The 11,701-nt window shown below is 42.8% G+C and overlaps 1 protein-coding gene across 1 annotated transcript in view; it reads right to left on the reverse strand.

The window, feature by feature from the left end:
- nexmifb (neurite extension and migration factor b) overlaps positions 1-10,748 on the reverse strand; it is a 313,433-nt gene extending 302,685 nt beyond the window's left edge. The window contains exon 1 of the mRNA XM_038774952.1: positions 10,672-10,748. The gene's annotated coding sequence lies outside the window, so the exon portion shown is untranslated. The remainder of the gene's footprint in view (positions 1-10,671) is intronic.
- Between the last annotated feature and the right edge of the window lie 953 nt (positions 10,749-11,701).

Below are 11,701 nucleotides of genomic sequence, written 5' to 3' on the forward strand. Positions count from 1 at the left end.
GGGAGTTGTGTCAGGGGCTCGCAAAATCAGGGCGCCATTTTGCTGCACTGAAGATTTCAGGCAAGCGCAGCTCCTCAGTGCAGGAAACAGGGATACCTGTGGCCTCGTTGGGGAGTTCCCCGCTGAGGCCCCCAATCGACACGGGTGGGCGTTAGATAGTGGGGCAATTCCTGGCACTCCGAGCACCAGGAAACACCCGGCTAAACTCACGTGCTACTGGACTCTGTCCCCTTTGGGGTAGATCGCGCCCATTGTCTTTAATTAAAAATCTTTTGCAAAAAAACAGATTTTGTTTAAATTCTTTAAATACTACAGCAGGTACATCCCATCCAGAAAAACAAGGAAATTGAGGTATATTCCCTAGCCTGTGAAGTGAAAAGCCACACTCTAAACAGATAATAAAGTGCTGCTCCATGTAGGTGTTTATTTAAATTGACATGGTATTTGATAAGGTATAGGCAACATTTATTCATTTTCCAAAACACTTGGGAGCAGGTGTCTTAAAACCTGTTTTTAAAAATTATTTAATTTCATATGGGCACACTCAAGCATAATAAATGCAAAACCTCTGAGTCACCTTGTTCAATACCAAGGAAGGTAAACTAGGATGTAAAAGTGCTGTGTCTCGCATGTGCTGTCCATAATACCCGTCTATATGAAAATGTATTATTTGTTTCCGAATATAAAATTTGGGACAAACAGCATCAAAACACAGCTCTGGTGAAAGGTCGTCAACCTGAAATGTCGGGCTCAATTTTCCCGCAAAAGGTGGTGTGTGTTATATTTAAATGGTAAATTAGGCTTTTTAATCAAACCAATTGATCATTCCATAAAACATTTGGAGTGAGCAGCAGGGCTAGACCGGGTTTTGGGGGGGGGGGGGTTCTTTGGGGGCTGCCCAATGCTGATCACGAGGTGGCTCCCATTTAGATTGACCCCGCCCTTCCTCATCATCCACTCCCTCCCTTAAACTCACACCCCACCTATCCCTCTCCCTAATCTATCTTAACCTGGGCGGCATGGCAGCACAGTGGTTAGCACTATTGCTTCACAGCGCCTGGGTCCCGGATTCGATTCCTGGCGTGGGCTTGCAGTAGAACGATACCTCAAACTGTAGCTGCATCCTCCAGCACATCCCTCTCTCCACAATCACCAGCAAAATGAGAAACCAATCCTGGCTCAATGGGAAATATAGAGGGCATGCCTGAAGCAACACAACGATGAGGATGAATGCATAACTTAGTGCAACTTTTACATTGGGATATCTTCTTGCCGGAGACCATGAGCAGCAGACTAGACTACTTTGGAGGTTTCACGCCCATTGAAACAGAACTCAATACATCCAGTCAAGGATGGTGGACAACTAAAAAACTGACAGGAGTAAGAGGAGGCTCCAGAATATCCCCATCTTCAACTATAGTGGAACCCAACATATGAGAGCAAGAAATAATAGAAGTATTTTTGTGTATTTAGCCAAAGGTGTTCTGAACTTGGCCTCCGCCCGAGTCCCTATCATCGTAGTTGCGCATCGTAGTTGCCAATGCCCAGGCAATTTGATTCACTTCACTTGATGTAACACAGCAAAATGGACTGGATACTACTCAGGCAGTGGGCCTTGTCTGTAGCAGTGAAGACCTGTGTCCCCGGGCTAGCTGGTGTCATGCCCGATACAAAGGAAGATATTTGTTAAAGGCTAATCTTTATAATTCCAGGACATTGGTGGAAGAGTTCCACTTGGAAGCATCCTTGGTCAAATCATCCTCAGCGGCTTCATTAACTACTCTCCTTTCACCACAAGGTCAAGAGTGGTCCTGTTTGCAGATGAGTCCAGTGTTCAACTCCACTGACAATCCCCCAATAATAAAGCACCCTCTGCCAGCCTTCCATAGTATTTGGACAACATCCAGGTGTGCATAAACAGCATTTGTGCCACTTACTACCAGCTAATGACTGATGCTTATGACTAATGCAAACTTGAGAAACATTTCCCACTCACAAACCACCCACTGCCCACCCCCGCCTCCCCCAATGCCTCGTAGTATCACCATCACTGAAGGGACTACCATTACTGAGTCCCTCACTACCAACACCATGGTGGTCCTGGGGGAGCTTTATCAATTTAATGCCAACATAACTGGGCAGAGACTGGGTTCTCTGTAACAAGTTACTCACTTTTTAACTCCTCAAAGCTCTTCCGTTTCTTTCTGCACAACAGCTATCCTTCAAGCATCACCACCAAAATAAATTAACTGATCATTCATCATGTTGCTCTTTGTGGGTGTGCGCATCTTTAAAAAGTGGCTATCCAATAAAAGTAATTAAATGGACTGTGAAATACTGAGGCTATGATGGACATTATAGAAATGAAAGATTTTTCTTTTGGTGGGTGTTGTCTCTGAAAATACAGTGAAGGAATTAAAATTTCCTTTATTACTTTCCCTGAATTTGTCAATCTTCATTGAGACATATTTTGCTCATAATTTCTGCATTCTTTAAATTTCACTGTTATTTGTGGTATTCCAATAATTGCATCAAAGGAATTATCATCATATTGAAGGTCTTTTTTATCTCTTTCAATCAATCACATTTACATCAGAATTCTGCAATGTATAGCTTTGCGGTTTCTGTTGAAACTGCAATAGGCCCGATGACCTGAAATAAATTCTAAAATAATATTTAGTGCTAGACTGTGATGGCTTACATATGAAAGAACCTTTGTTCTTTTTATACATAAAAGAAGTGGTGCAATTGAGCTGTTGTAGGAGAGCCGTATACCCAGCTACATACGACCCAGGCTTAACGGATCTTCACATGATCAGGAATTCTGTATTTAATTTGGTTACATGGGGGGTTTATACTAGTGAAAGAACTTTATTAATATATGGAAAATAATCAGGAGCAAAATAAAAAAATCAGCTGGAAATTTTTCATGTAAGGAATTTCAATATCATTTGGAAATAATGCATTATAATGGGCCCCGCATTTACAGGAATTTTTCACGATGTCTTTAGCATAGTGTTACATTTTTTTGTTGTTGAGGAAATTCAAGTGTACCTAATTCATACTGAAACAGGACGCCATTGGGATAGTCTTGTAACAAAAGCGCGAATGAGGGTTTCAGCAGCAGATCAGCAGAGTTGAGGCTCAGACAATGTTATGGAAGAAGGAGGTGGCCCTTCTGATGGAGTGGATACAGGGCCCTGTTTAAGAGTCAAATAGGGGTTTGGAGTTACAAACAGTCCATTTCAGCCTCAGAGAGTCGCCGAGGAGTGAGGTGGAATCAGCGGCAAGGGAACAAAATTTGTGATAGGGCCGAGGATAATGGCTTTGGTCTTCCCCGAGAAGAGGAAGCTTGGTTTGATGAGTAAGTAGAAGGATGCAGCAACAGCAGATAAACACTTGATCTCGAATTCCGCAATAAGGACTTTCATGAGCTCCTCACTAGTTGTTGGATGTGACAATAGATGGCAAGGGAAAAGAGTTCAAGGAGATGGCTGGTTGTGAAGAAAAGAAGCTGGGGGGTATCTGAGCACTCCATTTGCTTGACCCAGTGGTGCTTGATATGATCTAGCCAGAAATGGTGATGAATTGCTAGACCAAGGTTTCTTTTTTTAAAAGATAATTAAGTCTTGGCATGTGGGCACTATTGGCAAGGCTGATATTTATTGTCCATCCTTATTTGCCCCTGGGTGGTAGTGGTAGGCTTACCTCCTTGAACTGCTGAAGTCAGTGCGATGGAGGTGCTCTCACAAAGCTGCGAGAATGTGTACCATATACATTCAAGTCTGCACCCTTTGAACTTAAGGGAGAGAAATTGTTGACATAGTAGGGACTAGCAAGCTACCCGATTGGTAGAACTGAATTCAAACTTCTTTTTAAACAACTGGAGTTGCATATTAACTTTGTTTCACTAGGGCAGCACGGTGGCCTAGTGGTTAGCACAACCGCCTCACGGCGCTGAGGTCCCAGGTTCGATCCCGGCTCTGGGTCACTGTCCGTGTGGAGTTTGCACATTCTCCCCGTGTCTGCGTGGGTTTCGCCCCCACAACCCAAAAATGTGCAGAGTAGGTGGATTGGCCACGCTAAATTGCCCCTTAATTGGAAAAAATAATTGGCTAATCTAAATTTATTAAAAAAAAACTTTGTTTCACTATATTCAAATGGTGGCATTAATTCGGGTTTCACTTGATTACAAATAAAGTGACACTTATTGAAACTTTGATGGGGATGATTTAGGAGGTGTGTTCTTATAATGTTTCACTCTAAATAAATGGAAGACTGAGTAAACATTGGCTCCTGTGCAATGCTTCATTAACGTAGCCCACTATACTATAGGTACTTCTGGCTTTCCAGAATATAACATTGCAGTCCTATGATAAGGCACAGTCGATCTAACCCTGCTTGCTGACATTGTGTCAGAACACAAAGACGTTAGAGGTTGCGTAGCACAACCATGGCTTTGTTTTGGCTGCAGAAGTTTAGACCTCTCAAAACTGAAAGTCTCGACTGTCAGCATTTTCTCTTGCCTGCCAACAACTGCAGTAAACAGCAGCATTTAAACAGCATTCAAAATATAGAAATATCTATGGCATTCTGGAGTAAGTTACCAGGAAAGATAAGAGTTTAAATGCATTAAGGGGCAGAGTTGTTTCAGGAAATAGAAGGGCTCGAGAAACATGCTGGAAAGATGGTAGCGGGAAATAATCTACAAGAAAAATAAAATTTGTTGAACCCAATAGCCTTTTCTTTCTCCTAAAGTCCTTCTGCTTTACAAATGGGTTTTGCACAATATATTTCTTCATGATCGCATCTGCAGTGCCTTGTATCACCTTGCTTCATACAAACTCTTGGCTGCGCATTGTCTGCGGCCATCAACACAGATAACCCCACTGGTATCGGAAGTCTTCCTTCCAGTCATCCACCCTCAAACTAAAATACTGTGAGCAATTCACCTCTGTCCACAGTAGTCTAAAAACAAAGTGACCGAATCAAGACCGAGTAATACTTGCCAATGAAGAAAGGTCATGGTTCACCTATAAGAATATGAATAATAGGGCGGAACGGTGGCACTGCTGCCTCATGACACTGAGGACCCGGGTTCCTGTCCGTGTGGAGTTTCCACATTCTCCCCCATGTCTGCGTGGGTCTTACCTCCACAACCCAAAGATGTGCTGGGTAGGTGAATTGGCCATGCTAAATTGCCCATTAATTGGAATTTTTTTCTTAAAAACTTTTAAAAAAAGAATATGAACATTCCAGATCAGAAACATATTCGAGAACTTTCCAGATCGGAAACATAGTCTAGAACTAGAAGCAACTGGGATGTTATTTTACTTTGAAAAATATAGAATTCTGTAAAGAATTTAGACGAACACAACAGGCAGCAGTTAAATGCGCAGTCAGAGAAAAAAAATAAATGGAAGTCTGAAGTGCAATTATCTGCGTGTGATTCTGTTACCTCCAGACTTCACTTGCTCCTTCAATGTGCTCCTGGCTTGTCTCCCACATTCTACCCTCCAGATGTCATTCAAAACTATGCTGCCTATGTCTTAATTCACTCAAGTCCCATTCTCCGATCATCCCAGTGCATTCTGACCTACATTAGTTCTTGGTCATTTTAAAATTCTCATCCTAGTTTTCAAATCCATCAATGACCTCACCCCTCCCCTATCTTTGTAATCTCCTCCAGCACCTACAACTCAACGAGATATACTCAAGTCATCTAATTCTGACCTCTTGAGCATCCTCAATTTTAATCGCTCCACCGTTAAGAGGCCGTGCCCTCAGATACTCGGACCCCAAACTCTGGGATATCCTCCCTCAACCGCACTGTCTCCCGAATTCACTTTCCTCAATCACGGAACTCCTTAAAACCTACCGCCTGTGACCGAATATCTGTCTGTGGCAAAGCTGCGCTACCATGCAGCAACCCAAAGCTCACATACAGGCTGCACACAAGTCCACCCTTTGCGCATCCAAACTAAACAATTTGAAAAAGTAATGCGTTGCAAAAACAAAATTAGAGGGTACATGGCTCTGTGCCATATTTTATTTTATAATGTTCCTTTGAACGTCGAGGGACGTTTGATTACGTCAAAGGTGCTAAATAATACTCAGTGCCTGAAAAGGGATAACGGAAAAAAACCCTCAACCCATTTAAAAAGTGAATGGATGTGCACCTCAAATTCTGTAACCTCCAGGGCCACACGGACCAATTGCTGAAAAACCTGCGCCATACATTTTCTAAATGCCTGAAAAGGGGAATGTGCAGGGATGTAGGGAGAGGACTGGGGAGTGGCCAGACATGAATTGCTCCTTAGGAGGTCCAGTATGGATAAAGTGAATCTAATGGCCATCTTCTGTGCCATCATGATTCTATGAAAAAAAGTTTGCTATTGTGGTGAAGTTTGCTATTATAGTTCTCAGAAGAGTGCAATAATTACAAATAAATTAAGGAGCGCTAATTCTTGTCTATGCTTCGGAACACCAATTTGAATTTCCATGGAAAATGATTGGATCCTTCTCTCCAAACCCACTAAAAATGAACAAAGAACAATACAATACAGGAACAGGCCTTTCGGCCTTCCAAGTCTGCGCCGGCCACGGTACCTGCCTAAACTAAAACCGTATGCACTTACCAAGTCAGTATCCTTCCATTTCCACCCTATTCATATACTTGTCTAGATGTCCCTTAAATGCCGCTATCGTAACTGCGCCCACCACCTCCCCAGGCATTGCTCATTGCATATATTTACCACCCTCTGTGTAAAAAAACGTGCCTCGTACATCTGTTCTAAACTTTCCCCCACACACTTTAAACCTATGTCCCCCTAGTATTCGACTCACCTACCCTTGGAAAGAGCATCTGACATGGCTCCTTATAGCTGCTGTGAGGCTCGGGGGGGGGGGGGGGGGGTTGTGTGGCTCTAGGTGGGGGGGTCTGTGTGGCTCGGGGGGGGGGTGAGGTGAGAGCAGAAGGCAAGGTCCAGTAAGTGAAGGAAAAACAAAAGAGAGAGCATTCCTTCGAAGTTGTCATCACACACACATCTCCTACTACACAACCAAAGTGCTGCAATGACAGATGCTTGGATCAGATTGGCCGACCATCTTTCGAATTAGAAACATAGAACACAGGAGGCCACTTGATCCCTTGTGACTGTACCTACAAATTAGATCCACTCCTCTGTTCTTTCCCCATAGCCCTGCAAATGTTTCCTTGTCAGGGCAATACAGAAAGATGAGAAAATAAACCAACATTTCCTGTATCATAACCTGATGACTCAGCCGGTTCTGCCGTCACTGGCCGAGTTGTACAATCTCCCAGATTCAACCCCCGCTATTACTAAGGATTCAGTTAGTGTGGCTGTAGGACTGCTGAAATTGGCCTTGGTAGTTCTGGGTTAGAGAAAATTAGCTCACGCTTGAACATTATCCAGTGACCCTTGTAATTACAAGCACTTAGTCATCCACAGGGATGTAGGATATACGTTGGTACACAAAGTATACACTTAATTTTCAAAGTCAAGCATGTATCATTTTATTCAATGAGCATGCCAGAAGTCGCTGGCACTGTAGAAAGCTGAGAGTTCCTCAAGTTCTGTCCCTGTTATCTTGATGGATGAATCGTGAGGATTTCAATTCGGCCCAAGTGCACTTCTGAAACCCCCAAAGACGTTGCTAGGTCTTTTGTTCGGTTGGCTGGTTTTTTTTGCTATTTTAATAAAATAATCTAATGAAAATGGGCATTCAGCCCATCAAGCCTGTGTTCTCTTTGAAAGAATTTCCAATTTAGTCCCACACCCTTGCCTTCTTGCCATAATGCAAAATCTAAGCTTTGAATGTAGAACAAATTATATGCAAATGTTTCCAAACCAAGTGGTGTGAGGGCCAATGGGTTAAGTAAATTAAAAGATGCACTGGAATAGCTTGAAGAGCCTTTCCTCTTTCTGCATTCTTATGTGAGGATAAGGCAGGGTGAGAGTGCCCTTTAACTAAAATAAATGAACAAATGCTACCATGCTCTTCTCGTATTAAAAAGTCTGGTATTAGCCTACAGCAACATGTTTATAGATACTAAATTACAAAGCACACTGGATGTCAATCTGCTGCTTGTGGCTTGCACACAGATCAGAGATAACACCACATTGTCAGTATGCACACAGTTGTTTTTGTCCAGTTTAGTGGGTATATTCTCTTCTCTGCTATGAAGCATGCTCAACCAAAAGCATTTAAGTATTCTCAATTCCACATTTTGAATTCGGCGACCTACTTCTGGTGCACACATACTAATAAAAGTCCACAAATTAGGCTGCATTTACTTTGAAGTCAGAATAAGGGGACTGTTAACCAAACTCATGGAATGGGGTCAATATTTGATACAGGTTGCTTTGGAAAATAAATCATATATACGATATACAGTATTTCCATTTCTGAACTTGCCATTTCATCACTCAACATTAAGCGTGGACAGAATCAAGCTTTGCTGTGAAGCTCCTTGCAGCTGAAAGGTCTGCCAGTACTCACTGTCAATGGTGACACATGAAAAATGACCACTTTGCAGAGGTACCAGAGAGTACAAGCCACCCATGAAATTTCAGGGCAAGAGTCAATACCTTCAGGAGAGATGGGGGAGGGAAGTGAGAAAAATACATTTGTTTCTTTTCAATTTTTTTTTTTAAGATTTGAATATCCAGGTTAAAATCTAATTGCATAATAACTTATATGAACCCTAAAACAGGTCAACAGCAGGTGACCTGGTCCCAGTTGCTTTACAGTTTTTAAAGTATGCTCTGCACTAGAGATGTAAGATTGTTTGATGCACCGCAAAATATCAACATTTATTGCAACAGAGCATATTCATAGTTCTCCCCATTTTTCCACAAGGTTGTCTTCCCTGGCCACAACCCCTACTGGCCCATGCCACACTTCCTCCTCCCCCCCCCCCCCCCCCCCCCCCACGCCTTACCTCATCCTACTATGGCCCCCTCTTCTCACTAGAGGTTCAGAACATGAAAAACACACCCCAAAGCCCAATTGTTCGACTGAATTCCAAGGTGAATTGCATCGCAACATGTTAAGCCACAATAAGAAATCTTGGTTTAAACACATTTTAAAAGCACAAGCGACTTCAAATTATATTTCTCAACACAGCTCTGTTGTACAATTATTATTTTTTTTAAACCATGCAAGATGCTGCTAGCAAGCTAGACTACAGTCCCGTTATTTTATTTTCCATTTAAAGCCCTTGATAAAACTCGAGACCTTCAACAGGTATTTATTTATTCAGGCAATAAAATTTTATCTGAAATAAAATTCAGTCAACATGCCACTTCGATATTTTAACTGCATTAGTGTACAAAATTAAATCAATATACATGCAAGGTAAAACTGGGTAAATTATACATTTTTGGCAAAATAAACCTAAATAAAATCTAGTACATATCCCGTACCTTCCAAATTTAAGAAAATGACTTAGACTCGTGCAACCCAAGTTCTCTGAAAAGAACTAATCTAAGGATCAAGGTGTGCCTGACAAATCTTTACTTTGCTACAGATGATTACAGGAAAACAGAATTCATAACAGCGTTCACACCTCAAAGTGGATATCCCTTAACAATTCTTTTTTAAAAAAATAAAAGTTAATAGGGAATCGGATTTGAACGCAAATGGAGAAAAAAAATCTCATTGTTGTCCAGAAAAGTACGACTTCATACATACATACTGTGCGGTGAGTCAGTGTTTGAATGGTATTCCTTTTAACAGATGCAACAGATATTTTAAAAGGTAAATATTACTGCATTTCCAAAGGATATAGTAAACAAGCAAGCTTTGAACATCTGACATGATTTCATGCAAAATGAAAGGGTACTAGTTCCTACATCTACTCTATTTGTGGTCTTTGTCTCTTCGCTGTAGACGTGATCTTTTCTAGATGTGTGAATTAATGACTGCCATATCATACATTAAAAAACACTTACAGGGTTTTTGTGTGTAACTACAGTAAACCTGTCATTCTTGGGCTCTCCCCTCCCCTCAACAAAAAAATCTGCAGCAACAGACTAAGAAGGGGAGGGGGGGATACAATGGGCTGGTTTTAATTTAATTAGAATGGCTGTCACTATTTCTGAAAATATTTTCTTGGCAAACCGAAATTCATTAATGGCTCAGTAAATCAGTGATATGCAGATTTATTGTCTATTCCCTGATCTCACGTTAAAACTCCATCACAGGCTGCAGCACTCATGTACTGGAGGACATGCTCCAACATTTCCTTTTTTTTAATGCCCCCTTTCTCACACCCCATTCATATCTGCTGTAGGCCATCCACTCCACTACGGAAGCAAACGTAACCCACACACACACACACACACGCGCGCTGCAGTTGCAAATTAATCGCTCCCAAACGAGAAAGCATGTCAAAAAGGAAATCTGCTGCATTTTAACGTGCGGGGAAAGACACCTTTCATCCGGATGCGGAAAAAAACACTCTCTGATTGCTACAATTGGTATCTCCACACAGTCACTCACAGGCCTGAACATGTAACCTTACTGAATGATTCACTCGCTTTAACAAAGATTGCTACAATGTTAAATGCAGCAGGGGAAGGTGGAAACACGGGGACCGCTGCTAAGCTTACACAGAAATTGTAAAGCAGAAGAGAGCTGCCATACCTGTAGATCCGAATGCAGCATTCCCACTAGCAGGGTGCACTGTGCTTTTGGGGGGGGGGGGGGGGGTCTGTCTGTGAGGGGAGGGGGAAGGTGGGGGAGGCCTGTGGCACTGTCCAAGCTCCAGTTTTTTTTCCTCTCCTTCCACGCCTGGTTTTTCCAGTGCAGGTGTCGCGCCTCCCTCTCTCTCTCTCGGATGCAGGCAAGGCTTTTCCCAAACCCACCCCCTTCTCCTTATCTCTCACCCCCCCTCCCCTCCCCTCCCCTTTTCCTTTCTTACATCTTTTCCTTCCACACGGCTCCCAAGACAAATATAGAAATGAGGGTGAGGGAAATGAGATATATATATATATATATACAAACAACTATTTAATCCAATTGCCTCGGATTTGCTCTTTGAAGAAAAAAAGCACTAATTTAATATGGAAGGGTCGCAAAAAAAATTGGGAGGTTTTTTTTGGAAGGGTGTTGTCGATTATTATATTTTTGTGTATGTATATATATATTTATATATCTCTCCCCCTTGTCCTGCAGAGGGGTGTACCCGGCTCCTCTACTGCTGGATGTCAGATGCTGCTCTGTGCCATTGTTTCCAGCCTCTGCTGCGCTGCCGACGAAACCCGGAGCGCGTGCACCGAGAGAGAGCGGGGCGCGTGCACCCGGAGAGAGCGCGCCCCTTCTAGCGCGAGCAAACCCGCCCCGCCCCGCCCACCTTCCTCACTCCCCTACCTGCGGACTCTTTTTAAAACCCAGGTGAGTTCCATTTTAAGCTGCTGCAGATCTTCTAACTCCAACCTCCCCCCATATCCCATCTTGGGCCTCGCCGCCAGAAAGAGAGACTTGCATTTATATAGCGCCCTCCGCGACCACCCTCTCAAAATAATTACCAGCCACTCAACTACTTTTTGAAGTGCAGTCGCTGCTGTAATGAGGGGAAACTCAGCCGCCAATAGGCGCTCGGCGATCCGCGCCGACTGTAATGATGGGGTAGAAGCCAAATTTGTGTGCGCGGTGTCTGCACATTCTCCCCGTG

Source organism: Scyliorhinus canicula, chromosome 17, assembly GCF_902713615.1.
Source record: "Scyliorhinus canicula chromosome 17, sScyCan1.1, whole genome shotgun sequence".
NCBI classification, from domain to species: Eukaryota; Metazoa; Chordata; class Chondrichthyes; order Carcharhiniformes; family Scyliorhinidae; genus Scyliorhinus; species Scyliorhinus canicula.